The sequence below is a fragment of the Canis lupus genome, chromosome 11 (genome assembly GCF_011100685.1).
Source record: "Canis lupus familiaris isolate Mischka breed German Shepherd chromosome 11, alternate assembly UU_Cfam_GSD_1.0, whole genome shotgun sequence".
In the NCBI taxonomy this organism is placed as follows: Eukaryota; Metazoa; Chordata; class Mammalia; order Carnivora; family Canidae; genus Canis; species Canis lupus.
In genome coordinates this window covers 61,439,199-61,456,902 of record NC_049232.1, presented here as the reverse complement: position 1 = coordinate 61,456,902, position 17,704 = coordinate 61,439,199, and the positions used below count along the sequence as shown (strand labels likewise).

Genomic DNA, 17,704 nt, shown 5'->3' with positions numbered 1-17,704 from the left:
AATGTGGGGCTTGGACTCACAACCCTGAGATCAAGAGTCTCATGCTCTACCGACTGAGCCAGCCAGGCACCCCCATTCTTCTGCTTTTTTCCCCCCCTAAGAATTCTCTTTTATTTTTATCTTTTAAAAAATGTTCTAGTATACTAAGTATGGAAGGGAATCTGGATCGTTGGCAATCACACTGCAGGTTTAGCAAATTGGAAAGCCAATTTGGCAAGTTAGAGAGTATCCGTCTGGACTGTACTTATGCATGCATCAGGCCTGACTCCAGCTCTACTACTGGTAAGGAAGTCACAACCAGAGTGGTGCCGTTGAACAAAAGTTAAGTAACTCTAGGAAGTTTCAGAACTCAGACGGGAAGATAAAATTCCTTACAAATCTGGTTAATAGTTTTTTTTAAAAAAACTTATTTGGGTATCTTTTAGATTCACAGAAGAGTATACCGTTTATCTAGTTTCACTTAATGCCAACATCTTACATAACTGTGGTACACTTGCCAAATTAGGAATCTGTTTTATTTTGGGTGTCCTTGTGGAGAGAGATTGTATGAATCCCAGGCTGATGAAGCTGAGAGCATGCACAAGCACACACACGTGTATACACACATCATGCATATAGACACATACACAACACAGATATACACAGTATAATACAGATACATACATCACGCATGCACATATGACACATATACAAACACAACATACATATGGCTCCACGAGCATATATGCAGACATATGCACACCATTTATACTGACACACACACATACTGTCTCAGAACTGGGGGTTCATCTTCTACATATGGAGAATGCTTCCTTTCTCTTTTTTTATTTTTTTTATTTTTTTTTTTTCCTTTCTCTTTTTTTAAAAAAAAAGATTTTATGTTATTTTTATTTTAGTTATTTATTTGAGACAGAGCAAGAGTTAGAGAGAGCACAGAGGAAGAGGGAGAAGCCGACTCCCCACTGAGCAGGGTACCCGACTCGGAACTCAATCCCGGACCCTGAGATCATGACCTGAGCCAAAGGCAGATGCTTAACTGCCTGAGCCACCCAGGTGCCCCTAAAAGATTTTTGTTTAAGATTTTATTTATTTATTCATGAGAGACACAAAAAGAGAGAGAGAGGCAGAGACACAGGCAGAGAGAGAAGCCAGCTCCTTGCAGGCAGCCCGATGCGGGACTTGATCACCAGACCCCGGGATCACACCCTGAGCCAAAGGCAGATGCTCAACCACTGAGCCACCCAGGCATCCATAAAAGATTTTATGTTTAAGTAATCTCCATACCTAAGGTGGGAGTCAAAGTGACAATCTGGAGGTCAAGAGTTGTCCATTCTGGGATCCCTGGGTGGTGCAGCGGTTTAGCGCCTGCCTTTGGCCCAGGGCGTGATCCTGGAGACCCGGGATCGAATCCCACGTCAGGCTCCCGGTGCACGGAGCCTGCTTCTTCCTCTGCCTGTGTCTCTGCCTGTCTCTCTCACTGTGTGCCATAAATAAAAAAAAAAAAAAAAAAAAAAAAAGAGTTGTCCATTCTACCGAATGAGCCAGCTGGGTGCCCCATGGAGAATGTTTCTTGATGGAACTCAAGCTAGTTGATGGAGACAGAAAAGTGCTGAGAGACTAAAGAATACTGGCAATGAGACAGTCAGGGCAGGGATGCCTGGCTGGCTCAGTCAAAAGAGCATGCAACTCTCCATCTCAAGTTGTAAGTTCGAGACACCACATTGGGTGTAGAGATTACCAAAATAATAAATAAAAACCTAAGGAAAAAAGAGGACAAATGAGCAAGGTTGACTCTCTCTAAGTGGAAATTGTTATTTGCAGAGATGGGGCTGAGGTCTACCACTGCAATGGTCTAGGTTGCAAAGTCTGGCCCAGCCATTCAGATAAACTTCCCATGTAAACTGTTCAATCCTCCTCTCCAGGTAGGGCTGGATAGGTATAATCAGCCTAGATGGCCTGGATCCTGAGGTAAGGGTGGGAGAGATGAGTGTGGGAGCAAGAATGAGAAACATCTCCTCCTTGAGACTTTCAGGTAAGACTCTGGATGGGGTAGCAGAAACATGGGAGAAGGTGCAGGCTTGCACCTTCCTTAAATCTGCCCCAATCTTGTCGTAAGAGAAGTGAGTATCATTCACTAAGGTGTAGAGACAGATGGGCCTTTGAGACCTAGGGAAGTAGGAAAAGCAAGGGAGAGTGGAACAGAAGTGGAGAATAGTACTTCAAACAATCCCAAGGACAGTGGTCTACCTCTTTGCCTGAGCTTGTGTGGATTTGTGTTGATGGGTGTGTCACTTGAAGAATTAGAGCTATATGGATTAAAAAGCTTTCAGAGTTAGTTTAGTGAGTGTGCCAATTACTTATTACTGTGTTATAAATTACCCCCAAAACTTAGTGGATGAAACAACAGTATGGATTTTATTTTTATTTTTTAATTTAATTTTTATTTTTTTAATGCTTCACTGTATCTGTGGGTCAGGAATTTGGGAATGCCTCAGCTGAGTTGTTCAGGTCAAGGTCACTTAGGAAATTACAGCTGAGATGTCGGCCAGAAATGTAGTCATGGGAAGGCTTGACTAGGACTCGGCAATTTGCTTCTCTGCTTACACATGTTAATGGCCAGTTGATGCTGGCTGTTGGTAGGCTTCAGTTCTTTACCACATGGGTTTCTCTGTAGGACCCTCTGAGTATCCTCATGGCATGGGGACTGGCCTCCCCCAGAAAGAGCACTCCAAGAGAGCCTGGTGGAAGTCTCAATATCTCTTATGGCCTGGCCTTGGAAGCTCATTGTCACGTCTGAGGTATCCTACTGGTTACGCAGGTCAGCCCTATTCAGTGTGAGAAAAAGAAGACTATCCAAATATCGAGGCCATCTTGGGACCCGACTATTGAGTGATTTTTCACTTTTATGAAGGTTTCATTAAGATTTAATAAAGCATATTTTACTTATACCTTGAAACCAAGTTGGTGATATTGGTGAAAGCCTAGGTGTCCCCCCATGCAGGGAAATTTGCATGGAGCCCTGAAAGAAATGTAAGACGGTAAGGTGAGATCATGGGGGAGGGGTGCATGGAGAGGGCACAGATCAAGTATGCCTTGTTGGTCATTGTAAGGACTTGGGTATTTTATCCCTTCCATAATATCAGGAGCCTTGCAGGAAATACATATAAGGCAGCCTGAGCACTGTCATCTTCTTCCTTTCTCTCTCACCTATAGAGTTCAAATGGTATACAAGATTCAGGGAAATGGGGCACCTGGGTGGCTCAGTGGTTGAGCGTCTGCCTTTGGCTCAGGGCGTGATCCTGGGGTCCTGGGATCGAGTTCTGCAGCGGACTCTCCTTGGGGAGCCTGCTTCTCCCTCTGCCTATGTCTCTACCTCTCTCTCTGTGTGTGTGTCTCTCATGAATAAATAAAATCTTTTTAAAAAATTTAAAAAAAAAAAGATTCCAGAAAGTTGTGAGAAAAGGAACCAGGAAGTGTGAGACAGAACTGGGGGACCTGGTGGAATTTAATAATAGAAGTCATTATTATTGTGAGGAATCACTGTGTGTGTGTGTTTGTGTATGTGTGTGTGTGTGTGTGTGTGTGTGTGTGTGTATGAGAAAGATAGAGATAAAGGGATCCAAAAGTCTAGTGATATGGATTGGTAACAGCTGCAACAATATTCTTTTCCTTGAAAAAGTTATTTTAACAAATCCTTACTTAATGTAAGTAAAAATGTACTTAATACATTTTTCCTGATTACTCAAGTAATATATGTTCATTGTAGAAAGATCAGAAAGATAGAGATCAGTGTAAAAAGATGAGGTAATAATCATCCACAATGCCATCATTCAAAAGCAACACTTCAGGGGCACTTAGGTGACTGTCAGTTAAGCATCTACCTTTGGCTTGGGTCATGGATCTTGGGGTAATGGAATCGAGCCCCACTGTGGGCTCCCTGCTCAGCTGGGAATCTGCTTCTTCCTCTGCCTTTGCTCCTCCTCCTCTGCTTGTTTTTTCTCTCAGATAAATAAATAAAATCTTAAAAAAATAAAAAAAGAAAGAACCCTTCATATTTGACATTTTCTTGGATTCTGTTTTTGTGTATTTTATTCCTGAACCTGAGATCATACTTTCTCTGTAATTTTCTATTCAGCTTTTCATAAACATTTAACTAGGTCACTTAAAAACTTTTAATAAGTATTATTTTTAGAGATGGATAGGGGGGCACCTGGGGGCCTCAGTGGTTAAGTGTCTGCCTTTGGCTCAGGTCGTGATCTCAGGGTCCTGGGGTTGAGTCCTGCATCAGGCTCCCTGCAGGGAGCCTGCTTCTCCCTCTGTCTATGTCTCTGCTTCTCTGTCTGTGTCTCATGAATAAATAAATCTTTAAAGAAATAAAAAATAAAAAAAAAATAAAGGTGAATATGTAGGGGTGCCTGGCTGGCTCAGTTGGTAGAACATGGCGATTCTTGATCTCAGGGTTGTGAGTATGAGTCCCATGTTGGTTATAAAGATTACTTAAAAATAAAATCTTAGGGACGCCTGGATGGCTTAGCAGTTGAGCGTCTGCCTTTGGCTTAGGGCGTGATCTCGGGGTCCTAGGATCGGGTCGCACATCGAGCTTCCTGCATGGAGCCTGCTTAATGACTGCCCCGTCTCTGCCTCTCTCTCTCTCTGTCTCTCATGAATAAATAGATAAAATCTTAAAAAAAAAATCTTAAAAAAATTTAAAAATGAAGGTGGGTATATATTTCTTCTTTTGATATATATGCTTTTTAAAAAATTAAATACTCTAGAATTATATTGAGAAACAAAAAGTCCTCCTAAATATCACCTCCTAAACTACTGTTAATGAGTATAGTTTGTATTTTCCAGATATTTTTCTATGTATTGATAAGATTATGTAGATATGCTTGTAAATAGATATTTTGATATGCTCTGTGATTTATTTTACTTAAATGTAACGGTCATGGACATTTTCTATTGTTCTTCATCCTTTAAAAAATAGAATTTGGGGGTACCTGGGTGGCTCAGACAGTTAAGTGCTACCTTCAGCTCAGGTCATGATCCCAGGGTCCTGAGATTAAGCTGTGCATCAGGCTCTGCTCAGTGGGGAGTCTGTCTCCCTCTCCCTCTACCCTTCCACCCACTCCTGTGCTGTCTCAAATAAATAAATAAAATCTTTAAAAAATAGAATCTAAAAAAAATAGAATCTTTTTCTGATTACAAAAGTAATACATTTTTTAAAAAGTATTATTTTTAATGATTGTATAATATTCCATCATATAGCCATCATTATTTATTTAATAGTTAACATGTAATTTCCACTATTTTGTTATTATGAACAATCCTGTGAGAATTACCTTGGTAATTTCCCTCCTGTATTTCTGATTATTTTCTTTGGCACATGGAAATGAGAATTTCCACATCAGGCTTTAATAATTGATAATACATTTTTCTATTACTTTTCCCCCTCAAAATTTCATGCATGGCAAAAATAGTAATGTCTAGTAAAAATTATTGAATAGTAATTCAATAATTTTTCTTAAAAATATTTATTTAATGAACAAACCACATTGAAACAACAATGTAATTTTTAAAAATATGAATAAAAAATTACAATACACCCATCATAATAAATCAGCTTTAATTTTCCATACTCTCATTTAATCCTTTTTCATATACATTAATACTTTTGGACTAGAGCTTGGCACACTTTTTTTTTTCATTTCTATTTTATTTATTTATTTATGTATTTTTTTTAATTGGAGTTCAATTGGCCGACATATCAAACTTTTTAATAAAAGACCAAATAATAATGTTTTAGGCTTTGCATGCCACACAGTCTCTGTTGAAATCATTCAACTCTTGTAGTGTGAAAGTAGCAATAGCTAATACAATAAAACTTTATTTACAAAAATAGGTGACCAGCCTGTGTTTGCTGAACCCTATTTAGCATGAGTAGAATGACTATCTAGTCATTCTTATAATATAGATGAAACTATTTGCTTGGCCATTCATGAACCAAACTTTCTTTTCCCAGATCTTTTTTAACCATCTTGCCATTATGGAGTAGGAGTCCCCAGATTGCTATGTTTTTGGTAATGCGATAAATTCAGTGCACTTATTGATTATAAAAATACATGATTTATTTTATTCTAATTTTAATTTTTTAAGTTTTATTTATTTATTTGAGAGAAAATGAGAGACAAAGCATGAGCAGAGGGAGAGGGAGAGAGAGAGAGAGAAACAGACTCCCTGCTGAGCAGGGAGACCAGATGCAGGGATGCCGGGGGGTGGGTGGGGGGGGTGGGGGGGGTGGGGGGGGGTGGGGGGGTGGCTGGGGGGGGGCGCTTCATGCCAGCACCTCGGGATCAAGACCTGAGCCAAAGGCAGATGCTTAACCAACTAAGCCACCCAGGTGCCCCCAGAATTTTTTTATAATGGACTTTAAGGATGACTCTTAAAAGAAAAATAGTCATCTGTAACCTCTCATCACAGCAAAAGAGTTTTGATCTCTTTCTGCCTTGGTCTACGAGTACACTTTTCGATGATTATATTGATGGAAAAGATAATATAGCAAGAGGAATTTGGGGGAAAAATCACCTCTAGTTCCACTGACTGAACAGATATAGTTTTAGTTCTTGTCCACCAGCAAATATATTTTTATATGGCTGTAGCTATGTACATCAATCCTTTTAAAATGTTTTTTCATTTTCTCTAATGAACACATATTCTAAGCTTTATAAACTTGCCCATATATTTAATCTTCTAAAGGAATTTCAAAATGCATTCACCTTATTTGGTACACCCCCTCTTCATCATTCTGAGGCAGCTTAATCCAGTCAAGATTTTTATTTGTATACTTTTGCTTTATACTATGAAGAATTTTAGTTTTTGTTATTTTTTTTTACTATGAAGAATTTTATTTTTTTAAGATTTTATTTATTCATAGAGACAGAGAGATTGATAGAGAGAGAGAGAGAGAGAGAGAGGCAGAGACAGGCAGAGGGAGAAGCAGGCTCCATACAGGAAGCCTGATGTGGGACTCGATCCCAGGTCTCCAGGATCACACCCCAGGCTGCAGGCGGCGGTAAACCGCTGCGCCACCGGGGCTCCCTACTATGAAGAATTTTAAATGCACAGAAAAGTTGAAAGAATAGTGTACTGAACACCTATATACTGACCACCTAGATTCAGCAATCTATAATACTTTATATATACATGCATAATTTTTTCTCATTCATTTGAAATTGAAAGGCAGATATCATGATTCTTCCCTTCTAAGTACTCAGTAGGTATCTTCTAAGCATAAGACTGTTTTCCTGCATAACCACAATGCCATTATCATAGTTTAGACAATAATCATCTCTAATATCATCTGACATCTAGTCCATATTCAAATTTTCCCAATTGTTCCCAATTGAGGAATATCTAGCAGTTCCATTTGGAACCAAGATCCAATTGAGGTTTATATCTTGCATTTGTTAATTTGTCTTTTTTTTTTTAAGATTTTATTTATTTATTCATGACGCACACACACACACAGAAAGACAGGCAGAGACACAGGCAGAGGGAGAGGGAGAAGCAGGCTCCATGCAGGGAGCCAGATGTGGGACTCGATCCCAGGTCTCCAGGATCATGCCCTGGGCCGAAGGCACCAAACCGCTGGGCCACCAGGGCTGCCCTGTTAATTTGTCTTTTCAATCTCTTTTAAACTAGAAGAGCATCTTGACGTTTTTCACCATGGCATTGACTTTTTGAAGTGACTGGGATGATTGTCTTTATTCCACAGTCTGGGTTTGTCTGAGTGTTTCCTCACGGTGTAATGTAGATTGTTTATCTCCTGGACTTCCCATACACTCCGCACTAAGTCTAGAAGTGAAGTAGATTCAGGTTAAACCTAAAATATTTCACCATTCACTCCTATCAACTTTGATTCATTAGACATTCTCTTATGTATAAAAATATGTTCCATGTGGCATGGTGGATGAAATCTGCTTTGTAATCAGAAAGGTTTTACAGCAGGAGACCTTGGGAAAATTATTTAACTTCTTTGAGCCTCAGTCTCCCCGTAGGTGAAAAGGGAAGTGGTAGACACTTAATAAATGTTTGTTCTCTTCCCCTAGTCTGTAGGTTCTTCGGGATCTCGCAAAGCACCACCAGGATAGATATCTCAAGCACGTCTGAAGAGCTCACGTTTCCTAAGTAAGACAGCAGCAGCAAGACGGCAATCATTTCTGTGGAGACAGTATCATCATAATGCAATATTAGCTACTGTGATCTTCTATCATTTCCTTCCTGGAGAGTTATGACTGTGGCATTGAGGATTTAAGACCTACAGCCCGAACACTACTTACTACAAATCTCTCACAAAGCTGCTGCAATAAATCTCGTGGAGGAAAGTCATTGCATAAAAAATCCCCAACTCCAGGGAGCTGGCCATTTATTTTCCTAGGAAAGAAGGGCTGTGATGAGAGACACTCCATGCTCCTTTAACTCCATGGAACAGAACCCAACAAAGCATTCATCATAGAAAGTTGAGTGATGGGCCCAATGAGAGGAGCTGGGGAAGGATGTTGGTAGGGGAAGTGCCCCCACCCCAGGCCTGCTCAGAGATTTCTCCTCAGCCTGGGGATTAGCTCTGCATAGAATCAGCACAACTGAGGATGTTGTTCCTCAAGACAAACTGCCTGCCTTTACTGATACAAAGCCACAGTCTAAACTTGGGCCCAATCTACTTCACGGATTTATTTAGTCTGCATAGTGTTTAAAAATGTTTTTATTTAGATCCCCAGCATTTAAAATTTGAAATGTAGGGACACCTGGGTGGCTCAGCGGTTGAACGTCTGCCTTTGGCTTGGGTCGTGATCCGGAGTCCTGGGATCAAGTCCCGCATCGAGCTCCCTGCATGGAGCCTGCTTCTCCCTCTGCCTCTGTCTCTGCCTCTCTCTTTCTGTGTCTCTCATGGATAAATAAATAAAATCTTTAAAAAAAAATTATAAATAAATAAATAAATAAATAAATAAATAAATAAATAAAGCTTTGCCATTGTGCAAAGCTTGTTTTACTTTTTTCCCCCCTTCTTTATTTGAAATGTCACAGAGAAAGATAAAATCCAGATTTCTGGCATCACTAAACAAATTGGAATATTCAACAACGGTGGATGAGGTTCCTGCATTCCTGCCCCCATAGGCAGAGTGAGTAGGCTCCAGTTTTCTAGTTGCTTCCCTCCTACCTTACCTGCTTTGCAAGCAGTGGAGTCTGCATTCCCTATACTCATCTATTGCCCTGGGGTCCATTCTCTCACCTTCTGCTCCCATCACTGTCCTTGTATCAAAGTGCAGCCTTTACATAGAAAATGCAACCAACTGATTCTTCTTCAATCATGATCTCGTACACTTCAGGAGATACTTTTAACATGGCCAAGAGGCAGCCTAGAGTAAAGCAGAGAACGTAGGCTTTGCCTAAAGGCAGACTTCAGCTCAGATCCCATCTCTCCCTTCCCTGGGATGTTATCCAACTTGTGAAGTTCCTCTTGAAACTTTGTTCAAGTTTGCTTATAGCAAATTGTCCATGCTAGGACTTCCCACTTTGGGAGACACCTTAGATGTGCCATCTTCTCCCATATTCTGTGCCCTCATGCTCTCTTGGTTCAGTCCTTTCTATGGCTTCTTTGCTTCATTTTTTCTGTCTTCTTTAAAGGTACTTCTTCCTGGAACATTCCATACATGTCAGTGTTCCTCATGTTTCTGTCCCCGACATTGCTCCCCACTACTACTCCTTACCCTTCCCTCAAGCCAATGGTGGTACAGACACACAAATTGATAAACAGATGACAGCACAATATGATTTGGTTATGCTTTTTTTTTTTAATTTGATCTCTGTAGAGACTGTCAAAAAAAATTTTTTTTAAGATTTTATTTATTTTTTTCATGAGAGACACACAGAGAGAGAGGCAGAGACACAGGCAGAAGAAGAAGCAGGCTCCATGCAGGGAGCCTGACATGGGACTTGATCCCAGGACTCCAGGATCATGCCCTGGGCCAAAGGCAGTTGCCAAACCACTGAGCCACCCAGGGATTCCCGAGACTGTAAAAAATTGTCAATGCCCACTGTACTTCAAGTTGTCACGGTAGGATATCACAAAAAGCTTACAATTAGCAATAATTGTACCTCGTATAAACCTTATTGGCTACCCCAGTGCCATTGTGCAAAGCTTGTTTTACTTTTTTCCCCCCTTCTTTAAAGTTTCATTTACTTAATAAATAATCTCTACACCCCCATGGGGCTCAAACCCATGACTCCAAGATCAAGACTCACACACTCTTCCAGCTGAGCCAACCAGGTACCACCTTTAACTTTTCAAAATTTATCATTATGTAAACCTTTGCTCTTTGCTGTGGCACATTCTTCAGAAGAAACATTTAATGGCTACACAATATTCCATTGCATGAATAGATAAGTCACTTAATCATTCCTCTAACATTGGACAGTTAGGTTGTTCTAATTTTGAAAGGTGAGAATGCCAAGAATGTCTTCTTATAAGTGACATTTTGCTTTGGGATTATTTCTCAGCCTTCTTTTTTCTTTTTTTAAGATTTTATTTATTTATTCATGAGAGACATAGAGAGAGAGAGAGGCAGAGACATGGGCAGAGGGAGAAGCAGGCTCCCTGCTGAGAACCTGACCATGGGACTTGATCCCAGGACCTAGGGATCATGACCTGAGCCAAAGGCAGGTTCTCAATCACTGAGGCACCCAGGTGCCCTCTCAGCATTATTTTTTTCTCACAGTACCTCCATTTTGGTCTTTTGCTCTTCTCTCCTCTTTCTCCTCTTCATGGCCCTCATGTTCCCAAAAGTTTAAAGCATTCTCTTTGGTGTCAACCTGATGGAGAGAGCATGATGTCAATAAAGAAAATAGCCCTATCTGTTGACAATTTACTTGTCAGAAAGAGCCTGCATAAGACCAATGTCCACTGGAACTGAGGAGCAACAAGCTTCTGTGTAGCTGTTCTCAGGGTGGGTTTTTAAAAAAAAATGAATGCCTAGGAGCTTTACAAGTATGTGACATCCAGGCCAGGCAATGTCTGGGACAGTGGGGATAGGTTTTCTTTACTCATATGGCAAGTCCTGTACAGAGTTGTAGAGAACCGCATCCAGAGTCAGGAAGGAAGAAGTCCCCATGCAGCTGAGAGAAAATGTTAATTTGGAAATAAAGGAGGAAGTGTTGGATTCAGTTAATGAATTTTAAGTGCCTGCTATGTGCTAGGAGTACCGACTAGATAGTTCCGTTGGCCCAGGACTGCTTGGTTGCTGAATGGAAATGCACTGATAAAAGTCAGAAACATAAAGTCAGGTTTGATAGGGAAGTGGGATGTAGCCTCAATCATAGGAAAGGCTGCCAAAAAGGAAGCAGTGGGTAACTAGCTTTTTGTGACAATTTGGCTGTTGGTAATTCAGTTGACTAGCTTGATGACTCTCCTGAGATTTTTACCTCTCCTTATGAAGCAATGTCCCACCCAGGGTCACTAAGGTAAATTACTGAAGACAAACAGCCATCTTACAAGGAGTATTTTTGGAGACTTTATTATCCATTGCGAAGCCAGCTGGCAGCACAGAAGTAGACAATGAAATGTTTCAAGGTCAACTCAAAGTAATAAGCCTTTTAAGGGTTTTCATAGGTTAATTCCTCCCTCCTCACTGTAACATCTTCTCCACTCTCCACCAAATTTAGCATCCTCTTCCTGTTGTGGATTAACAACTGTATCCTGTAAATGGGACTATTACCAAGAGAGGCAGAAAGAGGAGCATTTGCTATTTTTTCTTTGAAAAGCCCATTAAAAAAAAAGAAGAAGAAGAAGAAAGAAAGAAAAGCCCATTTACAGGCTCTTTCTCTTGTGATTGCATCCCAAGAAGTCAGTAGTGAGATCTAGCCTCTCCTGAGATCTTGGAACCAATGATACCACTTAAATGCATATGACTCTACCAAATTTGAACAGCGGAATCCCATAAATTTTAAATACTAAGTAAGAGAGAAAGAAGTAAAACTTCCTAACTGGTTGACAAACTGGCTGCAAAAAATTGTCTCCAACCAAGAGAGAGCACAGACCTGTCCTCAGCTGCTTCGATTCTTTAAAATAAGAAAAATGCAGTATGTTAGGGATGCCTGGGTGGCCCTGGGTGGTTAAGTGTCCAACTCTTGGTTTCAGCTCAGGTCATGATCTCAGAGTCCTGAAATTGAGCCCTGCTGTCAGGCTACATGCTGAGTGGGGAGCCTACTTAATATTCTCTCTCCCTCTTGCTCTACCCCTCCCCTGCTCTCTCTCTCTCATCAACAAACAAACAAACAAACAAACAAACAAACAAAATGCAGCATGTTTGGGAAGTACAAGGAAGGCAGAGTTTATGTTTACTCTCTGGTAGGCCGGACAGTACAACTAAACTCAATTCTGCTTGGGTGTCCTCTTTTTAAGCCTAAGTAAAATCTGTAGGTCTGTTGCAAAGGCAATAGAGAGTGGAGGGAGGATTAAGCCTATTTTTGCATTTAGAAGACCTATTTTTGCATTTTGAAAAGGTTCATTTTTTTCCAGGCTAGCTTGGAAAAGAGACTAAAGAACAGCCTTCAAGAGGTCTAGCCCACAGAAAAAAAGTTCTAGAGTCAGGAGAGGTTTGTTTTGCTTTAAGACTTAGAAAAGCTTCAGTGGGCTGATGAATTGAACACAGTCCCAACTATCCTATCCTAGAAAATGAAACTCTGATCTGAAGTCAGATTTCAGGGACATCAAGGGAAGTTTGTAAACCCAGCAACAATCCCTATTCAGTTGCTCTCTTGTGCTCCTCAAAAGTGCCTCTGCATCATATCCTTTTCTTTGCCTTGGCTGAAGTGGCTTTAGCATAACACTAGCCAGTGTTTACGGCTTGAGTGTTCTAAGCCTGGTTTCCCGGATCACTCCCTCCAGCCACCCAGACCCATTATGGCCTCATCTCTGTGACTGTGAAAGCAATCCACTGCTGACCCATGGAGCTGTGAGCTCACAAATGGGTGTTGTTTTAAGCTGCTGCGTTTGTGGTACTTTCTTTCACGGCGACAGAAAACAAACTCACCCACCTTCCTCTTTTCTTACTCAGGAAGAAGCTACCAGAAGACCCATTAACTCAACTATACCCTCTAGGAAGAAAAGGGCATCTCTAGAACTGAGCACCCATACTGCCCTCTGGTGTAGAGCTCCCATAAAACAGGCATGGGTAAGGGCCGCTCCCCTTCTAAGAATCTGGTTGTCTCCATTGCAATGAATGAAACTGGAAATATCGATGCCCACCTAGCACAGGAGTCCCTCCTCTTCAGAGTTTAAAGCAGATCTGACCTAACAGTCCTGCTATCCTCAAAGTTCCCTGAAATGCGCGGTGACAAACCTATTGCACACAGTAACACATCATGAACCGTGATAGGGTAAGAAAAAGGACAGCTTTTCAGACTGTCATCTTTCCACTGCCCAGGCCATGGGCCAGAGAGTTCTGCTGGGGCGTGTCCGCGCTCTGCCCAGAGCCTGCTCCCAGGGGCCCCAGGCCCCACGTATGCTGTGTGCCTCCCCTAGCCAAACAGAAGCCCCTGGGAAAGGAAGTGTGGCCATCTCCTTAGCTAATCACCTGCCAAATCAGCTTGGGTTTATTCTAAGTGAGGACCATCCTTCCCCTTCGCTCACACCCACTCAAGCTTCACTCTTCTCTGTCAGCCCAGCAAACTCAACAGCTGGTGGTTTTACACACCAGCCTTCCCTCCTGGAAGACTAAGAACCTCAGAGGTTGAGAGGGCACTAGAGCTGTACTTTGGGAACTGCTGAGCATTTAAGTTTGCTTTTGTGCTGGGTGGGCCCTGTACCTGGTGCTGCTAGAGTGCTTCAGGAAGGTGCAAAGGGCATCCTTTCCAGGCAAATTAAGAGTGCATTTCCTCCCCAGGTTCATTCAAGTGCATTTTGATAGCTCTCAAGCCAAGGTGCAGGGAAGCAGGTGTTTTTGCATTTTGCCTTCATAACCATCTTGTGAGGTAGATAATAGTATCGTCATTTTGTGGATGACACTTAGGTTAAATGACTTATCCAAGGTCACAGTCAATAAGCTGTGGAATTGGGATTCAATTTAATCTTTTTTAGAAGTCCGTATGTGGTATTATGATTCATTTTTATTTGTATTTATTTACTTTTATAGATTTTATTTATTTATTCATGAGAGACACACAGAGAGAGGCAGAGACACAGGCAGAGGGAGAAGCAGGCTCCATGCAGGCCCAATGTGGGATTCGATCCTGGGACTCCAGGATCACACCCTGAGCTGAAGGCCGATGCTCAACCACTGAGCCACTGAGACTCAGTGGTCCCTTATAATTTATTTTTAAATAAACTTTTTATTTCAGAACAGTTTTAGATTTACAGAAACATTATGAAGATAATACAGAGTTCCCATATACCCCACATCCAGTTTCTCTTATTATTAACATCATCCATTATATGGTACATTTGTCACAATAAACCAATATTGATACATTATTGTTAACTAAAACCCATGCTTTATTCAGATTTCCTCAAAGTACCCTAATGTCCCTAATGTCCTAATGTTCCTAATTTCCCCAATTTTCCCTAATGTCCTTCTCTCCTGTTCCAAGATCCCATCCAGGACTCCACATTACATTCAGTAGTTAAGGTCTCCTTAAATGCCTCTTGGCCTTGGCCGGGGCAGTTTCTCAGATTTCCCTTATTTTTGATGATCTTTAAAGTTTTGAGGAATGCTGGTCAGCTGTTTTACAAAATGTACCTCCATTAGGAATGCATGGTTAGACAGGGGTTATGTGTTTTCAGAAGACCATAGAAGTTAAGTGGCATTTTCATTACATTGTATTGGGGTGAATATTATCACTGTTGACCTTCACCCAAATCAAGCTGAGTTAGTACTCGCCACATTTCTTCTTTGTAAAGTTACTCTTTTTTCATTCTTTTCATACCGTACTCTTTGGAAGAAAGTCCTGTGGGGGGATCCCTGGGTGGCGCAGCGGTTTAGCGCCTGCCTTTGGCCCAGGGCGCAATCCTGGAGACCCGGGATCGAATCCCACGTCGGGCTCCCGGGATGGAGCCTGCTTCTCCCTCTGCCTGTGTCTCTGCTTCTCTCTCTCTCTCTGTCTATCATAAATAAATAAATAAAGCTTTAAAAAAAAAAAAAAAAAGAAAGTCCTGTGCAGGCCACTCTTATGGAGGAGGGGAGATCTGTTTCTCCTCCTCAGGGGCAGAGTATATACATAAATTGTTTGGGACACTTCTGTATGGGAAGTTTGTCACTTCTCATTCATTTACTCAGTCATGTATTTATATCAGAATGAATTCATGGGTGTTTATTCTATATTTTGGGTTATTATCCAATAGGACTTTATTTCATTGCAGATAATTGAATTTTAATCTCCTGGGTTTTTTGTTTGTTTGTTTTTGTTTTTTTACAAGACGTTGCTTGTGGTCCTGATTCGATACCATGGAGGTGATATTTTGCCAGGACCTAAGGTCCCATACCCTGGAATCCTTTCCCATCTGGTTCCTCCCTTTGAGGCTCCCAAAGGACATACATGCCAGAGGACAAGGCCAGGCAGAGGAATTCTTATTATCCCTGGATTGATCTCTGACCTCTGTCAAAGTATAAATTTCAAAAGCTGAAAACACGACTTTCTCAAAAATATAGAATAAACACATGTCAAAGATTTTATTTAACTCATTAATTATTGAGGGAACCAGTAAGAAGAGAAACGATACATGCAGGCAATTTTAAAAAGAACTTCAGAATAAGGTCACTGTGAGATACAAAACTGGTTTACTGCCCTCCAGGGCAATAAAACCACAACTTTTGGGGGTTATCTTATCTACTAGTTAGAAATCATTTGCATCTCTAGTAGTCACAAATCCACAAGTTAACAGGCAAAGTCACCTGTCTCAGCCTCAATAGTAACTGGCAAAGCCAGAGGATGGTATCTCCTCCTGGGAAATTACATAATTTTTTTTTTTTTAATGTGAAAGCTATGGTCCTTTTTTTTTTTTTTTTTTAAGATTTTATTTATTTGAGAGCAAGAGAGAGAGAGAGAGAGAGAGCACAAGCAGAGGGAGGGGGAGAGGGAGAGGGAGTGGGAGAAGTAGGTAGGCTCCCCACTGAGCAGGGAGGGGAGGGAGCTGATCTCAGGGCCCTGAGATCATGAGTTCAGCTAAAGGCAGATGCTTAACTGAGCCACCCAGGCACTCCGAAATTGGATAATTCTTAAATAAAACTGTTAAACTACAGTTTGGCATGACATTGAAAGGACAGGTTGTGCTCTCTTAAACCTACCGTGTTTTGGATAATTTTTCTTAACTCATAGCCCGATGTCATTTCCTGTGGAACTATGAGAAAGCATTTTGTGGCCTTCTCCTAGGATCCACGCTAGTTTTACTCCAAGAAAGAGAAGTTCCTTTCTAGGGGGAATGTAGCCTTAGGCCTCTCTATGGAGACTGGAGATGGCAAAGGGATTTAGCACTTTAGTTAACTTCCCATTCACACCGATAGCACCACTTCCTGGCACTGTGGTCCAAGAAATATAAAGCCTGATCAATACATATTGAAGGGATTCAGAACAAGTCTCCCCAAAACGTGCCATTTTGGCATATGGACAATATTGAGCTGAAGACAGTCAAGAGTGGCAGATTCAAGGAAAACCTACATCTCCCTAAAGTGCCTCAAAGAATCCAGATAGAGGGTCTGGTCCAGAGGGAGAACTATCACCAGAGATAAGCATATGGACTGGGGGGATAAGCTGCTGGGAGGACAGGGGTGGGGGCTGGGGGGTGGGAGATTCAGAGCTCTGCAGGCTTAGAGGTTAAATTCCTCTCTGTGTCCCATTGTCTCTGCAGGGCAAGGCAAATATTTGTTTACCAAACATATGCTCTTCCCATCTTCCTGTGAGTTGTCTTCCTCCCCCTTTGAATCCTAAAGATTTTCTTTAGCTCAGAATGGCATGTAGACTTCAACAGCCTGAGTGCCTGTGGGTATCATATTCTTAAGAGCTCCAATTTGTATGTATGTTTTCCTCCTGTTAATATGTCTTTTTTTTTTATTTTTTATTTTTTTCTGTTAATATGTCTTATGTTAACTTGATTATTAGACCAGCCAAAGAACTGAGAAGGGTAGAGGAAACATCTTTCCTCCCAAGAATTTCAACACCCTCTTTTTCCTATTGTGGGACATAATGAGGCTTGACAGTGGACAGAACCTTGATTTCTCTCTAGAAAGTGAAATATCAGGGCACTTGGGTGGCTCAGTTGGTTAAGCGTCTTGCCTTCAGCTCAGGTCATGATTCCAGGGTCCTGGGATGGAGCCCCACATGGACCCCTGGCTCGATGGGGAGCCTGCCTTTTCCTCTCCGTCTGCCTCTCCCACTGTTTGTGCTCTCTCTCTGTCAAATAAATAAAATCTTAAAAAAAAAAAAAGAAAAGAAAGGAAAGTGAAATACTCTACATGGCTTTCAAATTTTAACATTACAAAAAAGCACTACTTTTTACTTAATGTCTTTTAACTGAGTGGTGAGATAGGACTATATATTTGTATAGCTTTGTATTCTTCACAGCATCTGGCATTTAAGTCTGGCATATTGCAGGCACTCTGTAAATGGCAGCTGCGTGAATAAGGGGGTATTATGACTTGGGGGTTTTGGTGAAAAT

General features: G+C 41.3%; 1 long non-coding RNA gene across 10 annotated transcripts in view; it reads left to right on the top strand.

Moving 5' to 3' along the window:
- LOC111098116 overlaps nucleotides 1-17,704 on the top strand; it is a 181,251-nt gene that overhangs the window by 11,622 nt on the left and 151,925 nt on the right. For all 10 annotated transcript variants that reach the window (XR_005367083.1, XR_005367078.1, XR_005367085.1 and 7 more), the window contains exons 2-3: nucleotides 8,109-8,518; nucleotides 13,113-13,229. This is a non-coding gene — a long non-coding RNA (uncharacterized LOC111098116). The remainder of the gene's footprint in view (nucleotides 1-8,108; nucleotides 8,519-13,112; nucleotides 13,230-17,704) is intronic.